Raw genomic sequence first — 17,420 nt, forward strand, 5'->3', positions numbered from 1 at the left:
TGCCTCCTGCACACCTCCTACTGGGGATGTGCCCGCAACCAAGGTACATGCCCTTGACTGGAATTGAACCTGGGACCTTTCAGAGTCCACATGGACGCTCTATCCACTGAGCCAAACCGGTTAGGGCTCAATAATATTTTGAGCTCAATAATAAAGGCTCAAAAATGATTTTGTAAAATGTGATCAACATAGGATCTACCCAAAAGAATTATGAGGATTAATACAAAATCATAAATACTGCCACTTATTTGGCATTACTGTATGTTGCTTATCATTAGATTGTTAACTGTATTAACTATAATACTGTACTACCTTTATCCATAATTCAGTCTGAGTGAGCTAGTGTGAATAGTCTACTCGAAGAACCTCTTAATTGGTCTGTCCTCTTTGACCCCTACTTTCCATACCACTACCAAAGTTATTTTCTAAGATATAAACTTTAGCATGACAAGTCCATGATCTTGAGTTTCCAAAAACTTTCCATTTTTATGAATATGGCCTTCAAACTCCTAACAGTAAACAAAACAAAACAAAACCTGTACCCCAGAAATGTGTATATTTAATTGTTTATTTATTATATCCATGAATCGCTAAGTTGTTAAACTACTCAGAAACTACTAACATTGCAAATACCTAAAAATAGTTGTGATCAAGATTAAATAAACACAAGTTTAAAAGGTTTTGTTAATCATGGTGGCTTTACTTTGCACTTAGGGTAAAATCTATTTTAACAATTGAGATCTCAAATAGTTCTCTTGGCATAGAGACTTTATTAGACTGCTTGAAATCATCATTTTGTTTATAAAGTTGCTGACAAAGAGCTGGTTCTAGTATTAACAGTGACAGCCCAGTTCTTTTTGCAGTTTCCTTCCTCTTAACATTGTTAGTCTTATCTTCAATCTATGGTTTCTGTGTTTCTTTCCTACCGCTGGCTGATGTAACAAATTACTACCAACTGGGTGACTGCTGACCCATGAAAATTGTGAGATGATAAATGGATGTCATTTTAAACCACTTAGTTTGTGGTACATTGTTAGCAACAGAACATAATAGTAGAATAGCAACAGAAAGTCATTTAGCCATTCCCTACCACTTAGGGTAGTTAAAAGTAGATAAAATTGTCTAATAATTGGAATACATGTAAACTGCAACATGTGGCTGTCCTCTCAGTGGACCTCCCAATTTATTCATCTTAGGATACTTTCCGTAGCACAGGTTTGACACGTGACTAGTTGACCAGTTGAGTATCTGACTGATCTGACAATATCTGAAATCATTACCATAACATTTAAGAACCTCTACAAGGTGATGTCAACCTATTTTTTGATCCCTCTTCTTCAATCTACTTCCTATTCTCATACCCCTTTTGTTAAAACAATGCTGGGACACTAACCAAGCTCCGAAGGCACAGTTCTGTTTTTCACCTTTTTAAAAAGTCTGTTTCAACGGCTTCACTAAGAATGCCCTTGTTTCCTTTCACTTGCCACATCCCCTTTCATTATTCAAGGCCTTGTTCAAATATGACCTCTTTGGGAATCTTTCCCAGCCAACTACCATTTTTTTTACATGTAAAAATTTTATCGCCGTATCTTTGTCCATTAGGCCTTTACAATTTCCTTTGGTATAGCACTCATATCACAGCATTAGTCAGTTTTATTGCATTTATTGCCAAATAGTGAATGGCTTGAAGCCAAGAACTGCATTTTAGTAAAGCTTCATTTTGTCATTGTGATGAGCATCTTCTCTTCTGATAATAAGATCCCCCTGTTCTTTGTGAAACTACTACTTCTCCATGTGTTTTGGGTTGACCTCACAATCTTCTTGTCCCAGTCATGGCAAGACAGATGAACCAATCATTGTACCAATTCCTGGGCTGCACACATTCTGGGATGGCACGTGACCTAAACTGGGCCAATTAGAGCCCTTTCTATTTTCTAAAAATGATGCCAATAGGAAAGAATTGGGTTCCTTTTGTGAGAATGGGGAATGTAAGCTTAGAACTGCTTGAAACTGTGGGTTAGACCGTGTGAGCTTCTATCATTACAGAATGAAGCCAGTAGATAAGGAGAAGCAGAAAGAAGAGAAGATAAATTGTAAAAGGTTTAATACCCTGGATTGGATGTCCCTGAGACTAGATTTATCCCTGACCCTTCTGATATCCCTACCTTTACATGTGAGCTCATAAAAATCTCTTTTGCTTGGAGTAACTTTACAGATTCTGCTTAACACATCTAGAGTACCTAACAAGTGGACTGGCTCACAGAAGGTGTTCACAGGAGTAGTTTAGTGAATAAACATTATTCTAAAGATCTTTCTTTGGGGAAGGGAGGCACTATTATACTTACCTGAAGAAAATAAACCAGAGTCTCAAACATATACAAAACATTACAGAGTTATTTTGAGAACCCCCTTGCGTTAGACTTACTCTTATACACAACAAACCCTCCTAGTAATCTGGTCTCTCTTTCTCACACCATCATTACACACTAACAGAGGTAATTAAATGTCTATGATAAATAGGGATTGCCGTGGCTAGACTTAGACTCATTTGCTTTTGACTTGCTGAACTTTTAACTTTGCTGTTTTTATATTTTAATTTCTACCAACATATTGATTTCTGTGATCATGCCTTACCCCACTTTAGCCAACTATTTAAATAATTACTGACTGTGGGAAATCTCTAAGTCCTAATCCTCTCTATTTAAACTTTTGATTTAGGACAACAAGGATTATGTGTTTCTATTTACATATTGTCTTTTGAAAAATTTCTAATAAAAGTACCTTGAGTAATAATTTTATAGAAAGTGCCACCTTTTCTCTGGGATGAAATTATTTTTAATTATACTTGACAAACAATATTATATTAATTTCTGGTGTACAACATAGTGATGAGACATCTATATGACTTACGAAGTGATCACCCTGGTAAGTCTAGTACCCATCTGACACCACACATAGTTATTTCTTATTGACTGTATTTCTTATGTTGTACTTTATATCCTGTGACTGTTTTTATAACTTCCAACTTGTGCTTCTTAATCCCTTCACCTTTTTCACATTCCACCAAAGCTCCCTCCCATCTGACAATGATCAATTAGTTCTATGTATCTATGAGTTTATTTCTATTTTGTTTGTTAGTCTAATTTTTTTTTTTTTAGATTTCACATGTAAGTGTATTTATATGCTATTTGTCTTTCTCTGTCTGACTTATTTCACTTAGCATAATAATATCTAGGTCCATCCATGTTGTTACAAATGGCAAGATTTCATTTTTTTAATAGCTGAGTAATATTTTATTGTATACATGTAGCACTTCTTTATCCATTCATCTATCAATGGACACTTAGGTTGCTTCCATATCTTGACTATTGTAAATAATGTTTCAGTGAACATCAGGGTGTATGTATCTTGTCAAATCAGTGTTTTAGATTTTTTTTATATAAAAACCCAGCAGTGGAATTGCTAGGCAATATTGTAGTTCTATTTTTAATTATTTGAGGAACTGTTTTCCACAATGGCTGCACCAATTTGCATTCCCACCAACAATGTGCAAGGATTCCCTTTTCTCTACATCCTCCCTAATATTTGTTTGTTGATTTATTGAATATAGTTATTCTGACAGAGTGAGGCAATATCTCATTGTGGTTTTAATTTGCATTTCTCTCATGATTAGTGACATTGAGCATCTTTTCATATGTGTATTGGCCATCTGTAGTCTTCTTTTAAGAAATGTCTATTTAGGTCCTCTGCCCATTAAAATTTACAAGAATTTAAAAGAAAATATCAGTTCTCAGATTATTAGAAAAATGTGTGATTTATGGGTTTTACATACCATTCTCTAGTAACTGTAATAATAAATATTTAGCTTGTTATAATATTGTTAAAAGAAATTTTCTCACAGTCCTGTGAGAACCAATACAGGACATTTTAATGGGATGTTCATATTCACTAATATCCCAGTTGCATGCACAGAGTCAATGCCAGGAGATCACCCATATAAAAGGAAAAATAGTGATATAACTAATTAATGCTGTAGCTTAGGTGTGCAAACAAGCAAAAGAAAAAAAAAGGAGCAATATCCAGGTCCATAGTGAGAGTCCTAATTTGTGAATTAAAAAAAAATCTATATGAGGCATATCTGTAGTCCTGAATTTTTATATTTTAGGATATTTCACATAAAGATCTTCAAAGTCATTAAAATTAAACTGAGCCTAAAAGAAATCAGGAGGAAAACCAATATAATGATTTTTGGTTTTCTTTTTTTGCAAAAATAGTAAAAACCACCATTTTGGTGGGCTGGGGTTGTGAAATCTTTTTCTTTACAGGTTCTTATATCAAACATGTCCAAGCAATATATTAATAATTGCTTCTTTAGGTTATTTTTATAACTGCATTTTATGAGACTAACAAACAACAACCTTGAATATATCTCTTTTTTTAGATTGTTCTGATTTAATTGCTGATAAAACACTGCCATTGTAGGTATCACATGGTCTTAAAACTATAATAACTTTCAAATTTAGATTCTTTTTGTAACAAACTGTATACAGGGAGCATACACACATCATGTCTGGATTAATCTGTAGATTGCAGACTAATGTACCTGTTGTCGGAAATTTTCTGAACTGCCAGGCATAAATAACACTGTAGTAAATTACCTATTTGTGGTAAACCAAAGCCTTGTTTATCCAAAAATGATTGGATAGCCTTTCCCCAGTCTCACTCAAAGTCCAATGTTATTCATACTCAAACATACAAAATAATTTACTTGGTAACAAATCTGGCACTTAAAAGCAATAGGGATATGATATTTAATAAGTGGTATTAAGATATCTCTTATTTTGAAGAAAATAAAGTTATATATTTTTCTTACACCGTAAAATTTTATTTAAATAAATAGTGCTATAAAAAAGCAAGAATTATCATTACAATCATAAATCATTTATATCATTTTGAATTTTAATGATTGCAAATAACATTAATCATTTAGGTTGAAAATAATTTATCATTCAATTATTAAGCATAATATACAATATTGCACTCAAATTGAGAATTTATCCTGTGTAAATTACTAGGCAAGGATATTAGTGTCCCTGGTACATGATTCTCTGTGGCTAAATTATACAGTCTTGCTTTTTATATTCTCTTAAGATAAAAATTAATGCTTTTCATTTTGAAAATTCTTCTAATTATTATCTAATACTAGAGGCCCGGTGCATGACATATGTGCATGGGGGGGGGGTGTCCCTCAGCCCAGCTTGCACCCTCTTCAATCTGGGACCCCTTGGGTGATGTCCAACTGCTGGTTTAAACTGGCCGTCAGACATCCCTTTCACCATCTGGGACTGCTGGCTCCTAACCACTCTCCTGCCTGCCTGCCTGATTGCCGCTAATCGCTTCTGCCTGCCAGCCTGATCACCCCCTAACCACTCCCCTGCTGGCCTAAGTAACACCGATCTGCTCCCCTGCTGGCCCAGTCGCCCCCAACTGGCCTCCCCTGCCAGCCTGATCTCACCCCCAATTGCCCTCCCTTGCTGGCTTGATGGCCCCCAACTGCCCACCCCTGCTGGCCTGGTCACCCCCAACTGCCCACCCCTGCAATCCGGGTCTCCCCAAACTGCCCTTCCCTGCCGGCCTGGTTGCCCCCAACTGCCCTCCTCTGCCAACCTGATCCTGCCCCCAACTGCCCTCCCCTGAAGGCCATCTTGTGGCCACATGGGGGCGACCATCTTGTGTGTTGGAGTGATGGTCAATTTGCATATTACCTCTTTATTATATAGGATATCTTATTTTATTGTGGTAAAGCACATGTAACATAAAATTTGCCATCTTAACCATTTTTTAGGTGTACAGTGCAGTGGTATTAAATACATTCCTAATATTGTGTGACCATCACCATCGTCCATCTTCATAACTCTTTTCATCTTGTCAAACTGACACTCTACCCATTAAACAATAACTATTTTCCCTTCCTCCAGTCTGTGGCAGCCACTATTCTACTTTCTAACTCTAAGATTTTGACTATTTTAAATACCTCATATAAGTGGAATCATAAGTGCAAAGGTTTTAAGACTCAATTAAATATGAGGAAAGGTTCCCCACACATCGGCCAAGCAATTCTCTGTGATGCTTTATGGATGGCCTACAAATTAGCTCAATTTTGATACTATTTACCTGGAGATATCATCAGATTGCACAGGTTAAAGGCTCAGTCTTACAAAATGTCTCTCCATCCCCCACCCCCAATCCCACACACACTTCAGATGCCAGTCAAAAGCACAAGTTAACACTTGCACTTCTGACCAACTGCTATAAAGCAGAGATTCCAACCACCCATCTTTTGGTTTGATTAAATTGCTAGAGCAACTCATAGGAGTGGCTCATGGGACTCAGGGAAACATTTACTTATGTTGACTAGGTTTTTAGAGGATATTCTAAAGCATACAGATGGATAGCCAGGTAAAAAAGAACACAGAAGTTCCTGTCCCTGTGAAATCGGGGAACCTCACACCCATGTTGTGGATGTGTTTGCCTACTGGAAACTGCCTGAACCCCATACTATTGGGATTTTATGGGAGGCTTTCTTACATAGGCATGATCAATTATTAACTTCATTTCCAGCCCCTCTCTGGAGAAGGTGGGGAGGAGCTGAACATTCCAAGCTTCTAATCATGACTCAGTCTTTTGGGTGACCAGCCCCCATCTAGGAGCCCACCCAGAGTCACCTCATTAGAACAAAAAAATGCTCCTAGTGCTCTTATCAATTAGAAAGGTTTTAGGAGCTCTGTGCCAGGAACCAGGGACAAACATATATATTCCTATTATCTCACAGACAGTATCTGTCTTTTTTTTACTGTATTGTTTTATTTAAAGTAATGTCCTCAAGGTTTATCCATATTGTAGCATATGAAGCATTTCCTTCCTTTTTAAGGATGAATAATATTCCTTGTATGTATATTACATTTTGCTTAACCATCATTCCTTGATGGGCACTTGGATTGTTTTGATAAATGGTGTAAAAACATTTTTTGAGACCCTGCTTTTATTTCTTTTAGGTACATAATCTAGAATCTAGATCATATGGTAATACTATTTTTAATTCTTTGAGAAACTGCCATTCTGTTTTCCATAGTGGATATATCACCTTATATTTCCTCCAATAGTATACTAGGGTTTCAATTTCTTTACATAACTGCCAGCACTTGTTTTCTATTTTTTGACAGTAGCTATTTTAATGGGTATGCAGTGGTATATCACTGTAGCTTTGATTTGCATTTCCCTAGTGATTAGTGACATTGATCATCTTTTCATAGGCTTATTTTCTATTTGTATATCTTTGTTAGAGTAATGTCTATTCACATTCTTTGCCCATTTTTTTAAAAAAATTATTTATTGTTTAAAGTATTACATATGTCTCCTTTTCCCCCATTGACCTCTCCCTGGCCTACTCCGCCCTCCAGCATATGCCCTCAACCCCCTTACTGTTTATGTCTATTGGTTATGCTTATATGCATGCATATAAGTCCTTTGGTTGATCTCTAACCCCCTCTTCCCCCGCCACCACCTTCCCTCTGAGGTTTGACGGTCTGTTCGATGCTTCTATGTCTCTGGATCTATTTTTGTTCATCAGTTTATGTTGTTCATTATATTCTACAAATGAGTGAAATCATGTGATACTTATTTTTCTTTGACTGGCTTATTTTGCTTAGCATAATGCTCTCCAGGTCCATCCATGCTATTGCAAATGGTAAGAGTTCTTTCTTTTCTATAGCAGCATAGTATTCCATTGTGTAGATGTACCACTGTTTTTTAATCCACTCATCTGCTGATGGGCAAATCTTAGCTATTATAAATTGTGCTGCTATGAACATAGGGGTGCATATATTCTTTCTGACTATTGTTTCTGATTATTTGGGATATATTTCTAGAAGTGGGATTACTGGGTCAAATGGGAGTTCTATTTTTTTAATTTTTTGAGGAAGCTCCATACTGTTTTCCACAGTGGCTGCACCAGTCTGCATTCCCACCAGCAGTGAGAGAGGGTTCTTTTTCCTCCACATCCTTGCCAGCACTTGTCCTTTATTGATTTGTTGATGATAGCCATTCTGACAGGTGTGACATGGTGCCTCATTGTCATTTTTTTTAATTAGCATATTACACTTTTATTATTATAGATTGTCTAAAGTTTTACATATGTCTCCTTTTTCCCTGCTTGACCCCCTCCCCTCAGCCATTCCCATCCTGGCAAGCCCCCACCACCCCAGTGTCTGTGTCCATTGGTTATGCTAATATGCATGCATACAAGTCCTTTGGTTGCTCTCTAACCTCCCCCCCTGCCATTTGTCTCTGGATCTATTCTTGTTCATCAAATTATGTTGATTGTTATAGCCTACATATGAGTGAGATCATGTGATATTTATCTTTCTCTGACTGGTTTATTTTGCTTAGCATAATGATCTCCAGTTCCATCCATGCTGTTGAAAATGGTAAAAGTTCCTTCTTTTTTTATAGTGGTGTAGTATTCCGTTGTGTAGATGTACCACAATTTTTTAACCCACTCATCTGCTGATGGGCACTTAGATTGTTTCCAAATCTTAGCTATTGTAAATTGTGCTGCTATGAACATAGGGATGCGTGTATCCTTTCTGATTGGTGTTTCTGGTTTCTTGGGATACAGTCCTAGAAGTGGGATTACTGGGTCAAATGGGAGTTCTATTTTTTTAATTTTTTGAGGAAGCTCCATACTGTTTTCCACAGTGGCTGCACCAGTCTGCATTCCCACCAGCAGTTCACGAGGGTTTCTTTTTCTCCGCATCCTCTCCAGCACTTGTCCTTTGTTGATTTGTTGATGATAGCATTCTGACAGATGTGAGATGGGATCTCGTTGTTTTGATTTGCATCTCTCATATGATTAGTGACTTTGAGCATGTTTTCGTATGTCTCTCCGCCTTCTGTATGTCTTCTTTCAAAAAGAGTCTATTTAGATCCTTTGCCCATTTTTTTTTATTGGATCATTTATCTTTCTTTGGTTAAGTTGTATAAGTACTATGTAAATTTTGGAGATTAAACCCTTATCTGAAATATCATTGGCAGATATGTTCTCCCATGTAGTGGGCTTTCTTATTGTTTTGTTGATGGTTTCTTTTGCTGTGCAGAAGCTTTTTATTTTGATGTAGTCCCATTTGTTTATTTTCTCCTTCTTCTCCATTGCCCTAAGAGCTGTGTCGGTAAAGATATTGCTATGACATATGTCTGCTATTTTGCTGCCTATGGAGTCTTGAAGGATTTTTATGGTTTCCCATCTTATATTTAAGTCCTTTAGCCATTTTTAGTTTGTTTTTGTGTATGGTTTAATTGGTGACCTAGTTTCTCTTTTTTGCATGTATCTGACCCAATTTCCCAGCACCATTTATTGAAGAGACTGTCTTGACTCCATTGTATGCTCTTGCCTCCTTTGTCAAATATTAACTGAGCATAATGGCTTGGGTCGATTTCTGGGTTCTCTGTTCTGTTCCATTGGTCTATATGTCTGTTCTTGTGCCAGTACCAGGCAGTTTTGAGAACAGTGCTTTGTCCATTTTTGAATTGGATTATTTGTCTTTTTTTTGTTGTTGTTGAGTTTTAAGAGTTATAATTTCTGGTTCTCTGTTCTGTTCCATTGGTCTATATGTCTGTTCTTGTGCCAGTACCAGGCAGTTTTGAGAACAGTGCTTTGTCCATTTTTGAATTGGATTATTTGTCTTTTTTTTGTTGTTGTTGAGTTTTAAGAGTTATCTCTATTTTCTGGATGTTAATCCCTTATCAGTTTTATAACTTGGAAATATTTTCTCTCATTCTGTGGATTGCCTTTTTTAAAAAAAATTAATTGATCTTAGAGGAAGGGAGGAAAGGAGATAGAAAGGTGATAGATAGATAGATAGATAGATAGATAGATAGATAGATAGATAGACATCTATGTGAGAGAGGAGAGAGAAACATTGATCCTTTGCTTCCCCCATGTGCCTCAACTGGAGATCTAATATACAACCTGGGTATGTGCCCTGATCAGGAATCGAACCCACCATCTTTTGGTTAGGGGATGACACTCCAACCAACTGAGCCACACCATCCACTTCTGTCGTTGCCTTTTTATTCTGTTGATATTGTTTTTTGATGCAGAAATATTTAAATATTCACAAGGTCCATTTTCTTTTCTTTTCTTTTCTTTTCTTTTTTTTTTTTAATCTATGCCTTTGGTGTTATATCCCAGAAATCATTGCCAAATCCAGTGTCATTAAGTTTTTGTCTTATGCTTTCTTCTACAAGTTTTAGTGTTTTCAGCCCTACATTTCATTTATTTTGAGTTAACTTTTGCATATGGTGTTAGGTAAGAGTTCAACTTCATTTTTTTTTTTTTTTTTTTTTTTTTTTGCATGTGGATAACCAGTTTTCTCAGCAACATGTGTTGAAATGACTGTCTTTTCCTCATTAAATTGTCTTGGCACCCTTGTCAAAAATCATTTGACTGTATGTTAAATCAGAGTTTATTTCTGGGCTCTCTTTTATTTTATTGGTCTATTTGGCATATATATGTATATATTCCCCCATTCCACACTGTTTGATCACTGTAGCCTTATAGTAAGTTTTGAAATCAGAAGCTATTTAGGGTCCCTTGAGATTCTATATGAATTTTAGGATAGGTTTTTCTATTTTTGCAAAAAAAAATACCATTGAGATTTTATAGGGATTGCATTGAATCTGTAGATTGCCTTGGGTAATATTGATATTTTAACAATATTAAGTTTTCCAATCCATGAATATGGAGTGTGTATCCATTTATGTGTCTTTTATTTTCTTTTAGTAATGTTTTGTAGTTTTAATTATGCAAGCCTTTCACCTCCTTAAGTTAATTTCTAAGTGTTTTATTCCTTTGGTACTATTGTAAATGTAATTGTTTTTGTAATTTCTTTTCAGTTTGTTCATTGTTGGTGTATAGAATTAAAGTTGCATTTTTTGTGTGTTAGTATTGACTTTGTGCCCTGCCACTTTGCTTTGATCACTCATTAGTTCTAACAGTTGTGTGTGTATGTGTCTGTATGTGTATGTGTATGTGTGTGTGTATGTGTATGTGTATGTGTATGTGTATGTGTATGTGTGTGAGATAGATAGAGATAGAGATAGGGAGAAATATCTTTTGGGTTTTCTATATATTAGATCTATCATCTTCAAATAGAGGTGACTTTACTTCTTCCTTTCCAATTTGGTTGCCTTTATTCCTTTTTCTTTCCTATTTTATTTGGCTAGAACTCCAGTACTATGCAAGTGGTCTTTATATTTGCCTAGACTAAAACAAGAAGCCCTAACTATTTTTTTCTTTATTCCAGTTATTTTTCCATACTTTACTCTGTTTTTGTGGGATCTTTCTGACTCTAAATGTGATCTTTAAGGGCCTGTGTTTTCCCAAAGACTTTAAAGTCCAATTTCTTAACACAACACTCAAAGTTCTTTACAAATATGATCTGAACTCACTTTTCTGTTACACTACACCCTGCACTCTCTGTGTGTGGACAACATTTTTTTCACTATGATGCTTAATTTATGGTTTTTCATCAGTGCAAATAAGAGGTCTTCCTCCTTCTCACTAATCATAAATCTTCCCCTTTCTTTAAAATCTAGTTTAAACATCTCAACTTGTCTAAAGCCATCTTTGAGCCTCCCTATCACTACTGTTTCCTTTTCCATGATTCCACAGCACTTTATAACAGTCTCATGGTCCTCATTACACTTTAATTCATATTAGCATTTGTTTATCTCTCTACTGAAATTTTTAAATTCCTTCAGGGGAAGGATTGTTTATTTTACTTTTATATTTGCATCTTCTATGGATCATAGGGAGTAACACAGAAGCCTCTAAGTAGTAAATGTTCAATACATTGTTGTTATTAATTAGGATTCTAAACATGAAAATTAAGCATATTGAGGAATAAAAAGTATTCTAAAATAGTAGGAGTCTGAGATTTTGAACTCAGTTTCTTGATTTCAGAGAGGAAGTGAGAGGGATAGAAATATCAATGAATTATGAGAGAGAACACCCCTCCTGCACACCCCATACAGGGGATCGAGCCCACAACCCAGGCATGTGCTCTCACCGGGAATCGAACTGTGACCTCTTGGTTCATAGGTTGACAATCACTGAACCATGCCGCCAGGCTTGAACTCGGTTTGATTTCTTACGTTTTCTCCTCTTTATATTTCCTCAACAAATGAGGTTGAGTATAATTTCCATTGTATTAAGAGGAAATTTATTTTTTCTTGCTGGAAATTTCTGTTTTGTAAGTTTGTGAATTTTATATCATAATAAGGGCCACTGAGAAGTGCTATAAAGATCAATAGAAATATAGCATGATTTATGAAACATGCTTTCTCTTACACTGTAAGAAAAATATCTAACCATTAATCTACTCATCCCCAATTCATCAACTTTCAAACTAGAAATGCCACATAAGACTGAATATGCAAAGCAGAATAAAAATCTGCTGAATCCCTCCAGAATACAAACAAATGGATAAGTCATACACAGAAACTCTAAATTCTCCCCACACACACAATACATGGGCTGAAAAGTCAGAATATCTCCAGGAACAGCAGCCCTTGTAAGCTGATTGCAAACTGTGTTGGGGTTTTGAGATGAAAGCTAGCTGCTTATTCCCAGGATGTCATAATTAGTCTCCACAGTGAATTTTTCACTGAAATTTCAAACATGAATTTATTTTTCAAGACTTCAACAAGCCATGATTTTATTAGAAAAGATATGACAATATGTCTCATTATATTGGCCTGTCTACAGTGGAATTCTATGGACATAGACTTTTAATTAAATCCAATTCTGTTGCAGATCATCTTTCTTTCTTCTAGTTGTTATTCTTAGAAGGGCTTTAGTAGTTATTGAAATTTATAATTCAATATAGTAAGTAAATTTACCTAAATAAGAGACCTTATGCTCCTTCATTGAAAAATATTTATAACCCAAGACATTACTAAAACCGAATTTATTATTATTATTTTTAAAGAATACAATTTGTGAAACTGCAGATGGTCTCATTCCAGGCTAACTTTTTAATTTTTTTAAAATATATTTTATTGATTTTTTACAGAGAGGAAGGGAGAGGGATAGAGAGTTAGAAACATCGATGGGAGAGAAACATCGATCAGCTGCCTCCTGCACACTCCCTACTGGGGATGTGCCCGCAACCAAGGTACATGCCCTTGACTGGAATCGAACCTGGGACCCTTCAGTCCTCAGGCCGGCGCTCTATCCACTGAGCCAAACCGGTCAGGGCACTTTTTAATATTTTGTTGTTTTGATGCATAGTATTTACTTCAATTAACTGATAAACTGTTGTTGAACTTTTGAAACTTATTATAGCATAATGAATATGATTTGTAATCACAGCATCAATTTTCTGTGTATGATTGAATACATAAAGTACTAGAATTTTGTTATTGAAGTGTTTTAAGCGCTGTCTGAAATTTTGTTTATATTATAATTTGCCTTATCTCTGCAAAAATTTTTCATTAAGATTATCATTAATTTTGCTCCCGAATGAACAACCCTAACATATAAATTCAGACTTTATACACAGTACATTAAGGTCTTCTAAATTTAGCTCTCTCTCTACCTACTCAATGTTATTAACCTTAAGTTTTCTCCATATACTCTTGAGCTCTAACTCTATGTAAGTTCTTAGTAAGTTCTTGTTGAATTAAATGAATAAATTCTATTCAACTTTATTGCAATTCTACAGTTACTTCTAATCAGTTAATGGGTATAACTCTCCATTCTTCTGATGATAGATTTCTTGTTCTAGATAGTAACAAACTATAATAATATTCAGTCACCTATCATTCAGTGAAAATTGTTTTAAATAACAGCATTAGTACTAAGGCCAGAGAGGATACCATGATAAAATCGTGTTCCTCAGTTTAGTGGCTGAAGAAGGCAGATACTATTTATACCTTAACGTGATCTGTGCTGGTTTCAAGTAGTATGAGGGCATTGAGGAAGAGAAGGCTAACAAATTCTCCTTGGAAAATGTTTCTCACAGTATGTATGAGATTTGAGACAGGTTTTAGAGATTGAGTAAGAACTCCCAAAACACAAAAAATGCCAGAGTATTTGAGAAAGAAGAAAGAGGAAGTATAAAGATGCAAACAAATGACAGAGAAAGGCATGTCCAGGGAAATTCTGAAATTTTGGTATAGCTGTAAACTGTGGCTTAAGAAGAAGGTGTGGGACTTGATGGGAAGGACACTTGCCAATACTGTGAATATATATGTATTTAGCCATTCACAGTTCTTGGATTACAGGTCCCCAAGTCATATATATAGTCTCCATCCACAGTTCCTGGATTACAGGTCCCCAAGTCCTTGGAATTTACTGACCAATGGAAACATCTTTTGTTATAATAATTAGTCTCTTGTCCTCACTTCCTGAAAACACTTCAGAGACATAAAGGTGAAAAGGGTGTCCAGTTATTCATGAAAAGGCCCTTTCCACAACCACTAGGTTTGTATTAATGAAGGTGACTTTTGGAAAGCACCTAAGGATGAGGGCTTGTTGCCAGGGGAAACAAGGATGAATAGAGGGTTGGAACTTCCAGTTCCATTCACTGGTTTCTGGGGAGAATGGAGGAAATAGAAGTTGAAAGAATCACCAATGGCCAATTAATTAATCATGACTATGTAATAACATCTCCATAAAAACCCAAAAGGAGAGGGTTTGGAGAGCTTCCATGTTGGGCATCCAAATGCTTCTACATGCCACAGTGCTGGGTCCAAGGCTTCACAGAATATAAGCTCCTTTGTTTTGTGCTTTGCTCTATCTCTCTCTTCATTTGGCTGTTGATTTATACCTCTAATATCCTTTGTAATAAATCAGTAATCTAGTGAGTAAACTGGTTTTCTAAGTTCTGTGAGCCTTTCTAGCAAATTAATCAACCCCAATAGGGGATCCTAGGGAACTGTGATTTATAGGCAGTTGGTCTGAAGCACAGGTAACAATCTGGGCTTGCAATTAGTGACTGAAGTGGAGAGGGTCTTGTGGAACTAGATGCTATTCCTTTACCTGTGGAATCTGATGCTATCTTTGAGTAGATATTGTCAGAATTTAGTTGAATTCTTGGAAACCCTGCTGGTGTCCTAGAATTACTTGTTGGTGTGGGGAAGCCTCCACACACATGTTGGAATTGGGTCCAGGAACCGAAAGAAAACTATATGCTTGAGTTTTAATGCTATAAAGTATTGTAACAGTCCTGTTGGTTAAGCTGGTAATACTCTGACAAAGGCTGGGGTTCTTCTTTTTTAAAAAATTTTTATTGTTGAAAGTTTACATATGTCCTCCTTTTCCCCCCATTGACCTCTTCCAGCCCGCCTCTGCCCTCCGCCCCATGCTATTGTCTGTGTCCAAGGGTCATGCATACATGCATACAAGTTCTTTGGTTGATCTCTTAGCATCCACCCACCCACCCTCCCCCACCTTCTCTCTGAGGTATAACCGTCTGGGGTTCTTAACTGGACTGGGCTGCCTGTGTTGAGATGGGATGAACTCTGATTGAGGCACAGCTGGCCCTGGCCTTTAAATTGTGAAGCAAAGAAGAAACTGACTACAATATTTAGGGTGAAGTAGACACAAAGCAAAGAAACTTCACAAGGTAAGTATATATGTTCAAAGTACAGATATCTAGTTCAAGGAAATGGGTCTGAAAAATTCTCAAAAAGAGATAGAGACTTTGGAGCAGATTTACTAAGAAGTACTCCTTGGAACAAATCTGTAAGAGGGCAGGGGGACAAGACTGGACAGAGGGAGAAGTTGAACTATAATGCAGTGGCAATGAGGATTTGGCAAATCCTAGAGAAAGCTCTTGATTTGGGATAACCCTTCGGAACTGTCCCAAATTGAGAAGGGGACCATTAATTTGTTCCCCCACATTATGATATATGAGAGTGTATATATCCTAGAAGGGAGTGTATTCTTGGATGAAAAGCTCTATTTAACTTAGAACAATACCTGTAAGAGCATCTCAACGGTGACCCACCAGCATCCAACATTTCCAGAAAGCTTGGGGGAGTGAGTATCTTGTGTCTTAAGGGGGTTTGCAACATGCCACAGCTTCCATTATATCTGATATGCTATGAACTGAGGACTCCAAAAATAAGATTATCTGAGGATTGCAAAGGCCTTATAATTGCTCCAGGGCAAGATGTGGCAGTATTCAAGGAATAAGATCAATATAAATATTCAACATTATCAGTTGAACATAAAACTTGAAACCCTAAGTTATTTAAAATGCTTCTTATCTTTAGTGAAGACTATATTTCATATTTTGCTTCCTTATAAGTAGGGAGTATGAACAAAATCCATCAAAAGGTACTGGAGTGAAAAAGGAGAGATTTTATTTAGAATAATGGTTTGCAAACCAGGGATAAACAGCCTGAGGCAGAAACCAAAAGTAGCTCTGCTGAGACAAAGGAGATGCGGTTTTATAGGGAAAGTTTTCTACCCATAGTCCCCATATCAGTTAGTAAAATGAAGTTTTCAAGTTGTACAGTTTGGATTGATTGGTGTAAATGCAAATAAGGGTACATTTTGGTCAGAGAGGGTCACAATCTATTGGTTGAGTGATAGCATGGAGATGAGGGAACAAGGAACTTGCTTGCAGCCATTGACTCAGACAATGTAAGCAGGCAGGTCATAGTGAAAGAAACGAAGAGTTCAGCTTGTGGTTCTTCCCACAAGCACCACTTGCACCCACTGATGGTGCCAGCCCCACTCGCAGTTGCTGCTGGCACCAGCCCCAATCGCTCCACTCCATCAGTGGGTGTGAGTGGGGCCGGCACCTTCAGCGCATGGGAGTGGCAGCGGCAGGAGTGGGGCTACTGGCAGACTGGCCAGGCACCCCAGTGGGGACCCCCACCCTGAAGGGTGTGTGAACAGCTGCAAACAGCCATCATCCCCTCACCCAGGTTGGCCAGGCACCCCAGTGGGGACCCCCACCCTGATCCAGGACACCCTTCAGGGCAAACCAGCCGGCCCCCACCCGTGCACCAGGCCTCTATCCTATATAGTAAAAGGGTATTATGCTTCCCAGCACCGGGATCAGTGGAACCACGAGGCCTCCTGGCACTGGGATCAGCTTGACAAGGGGCAGCGACCAAACCCCCTGATTGCCCTGTGACTCTGTGTGTGACAGGGGGCGGGGCCACAACCTCCCTATCCGCCCTGCTCTGTTCGTGACAGGAGAAGGCGCCCAAACTCCCTGATCAGCCCTGCTCTGTGCCTGATAGGGGGGAGCTCCCCAATCCCCTGATTGCCCTGCGGCTCTGTGTTTGACAGGGTGCAGCACACCAACCCCCTGATCGGCCCTGCTCTGTGCATGACAGGG

The sequence above is a fragment of the Myotis brandtii genome, unplaced genomic scaffold (genome assembly GCF_000412655.1).
Source record: "Myotis brandtii unplaced genomic scaffold, ASM41265v1 scaffold652, whole genome shotgun sequence".
Taxonomy (NCBI): Eukaryota; Metazoa; Chordata; class Mammalia; order Chiroptera; family Vespertilionidae; genus Myotis; species Myotis brandtii.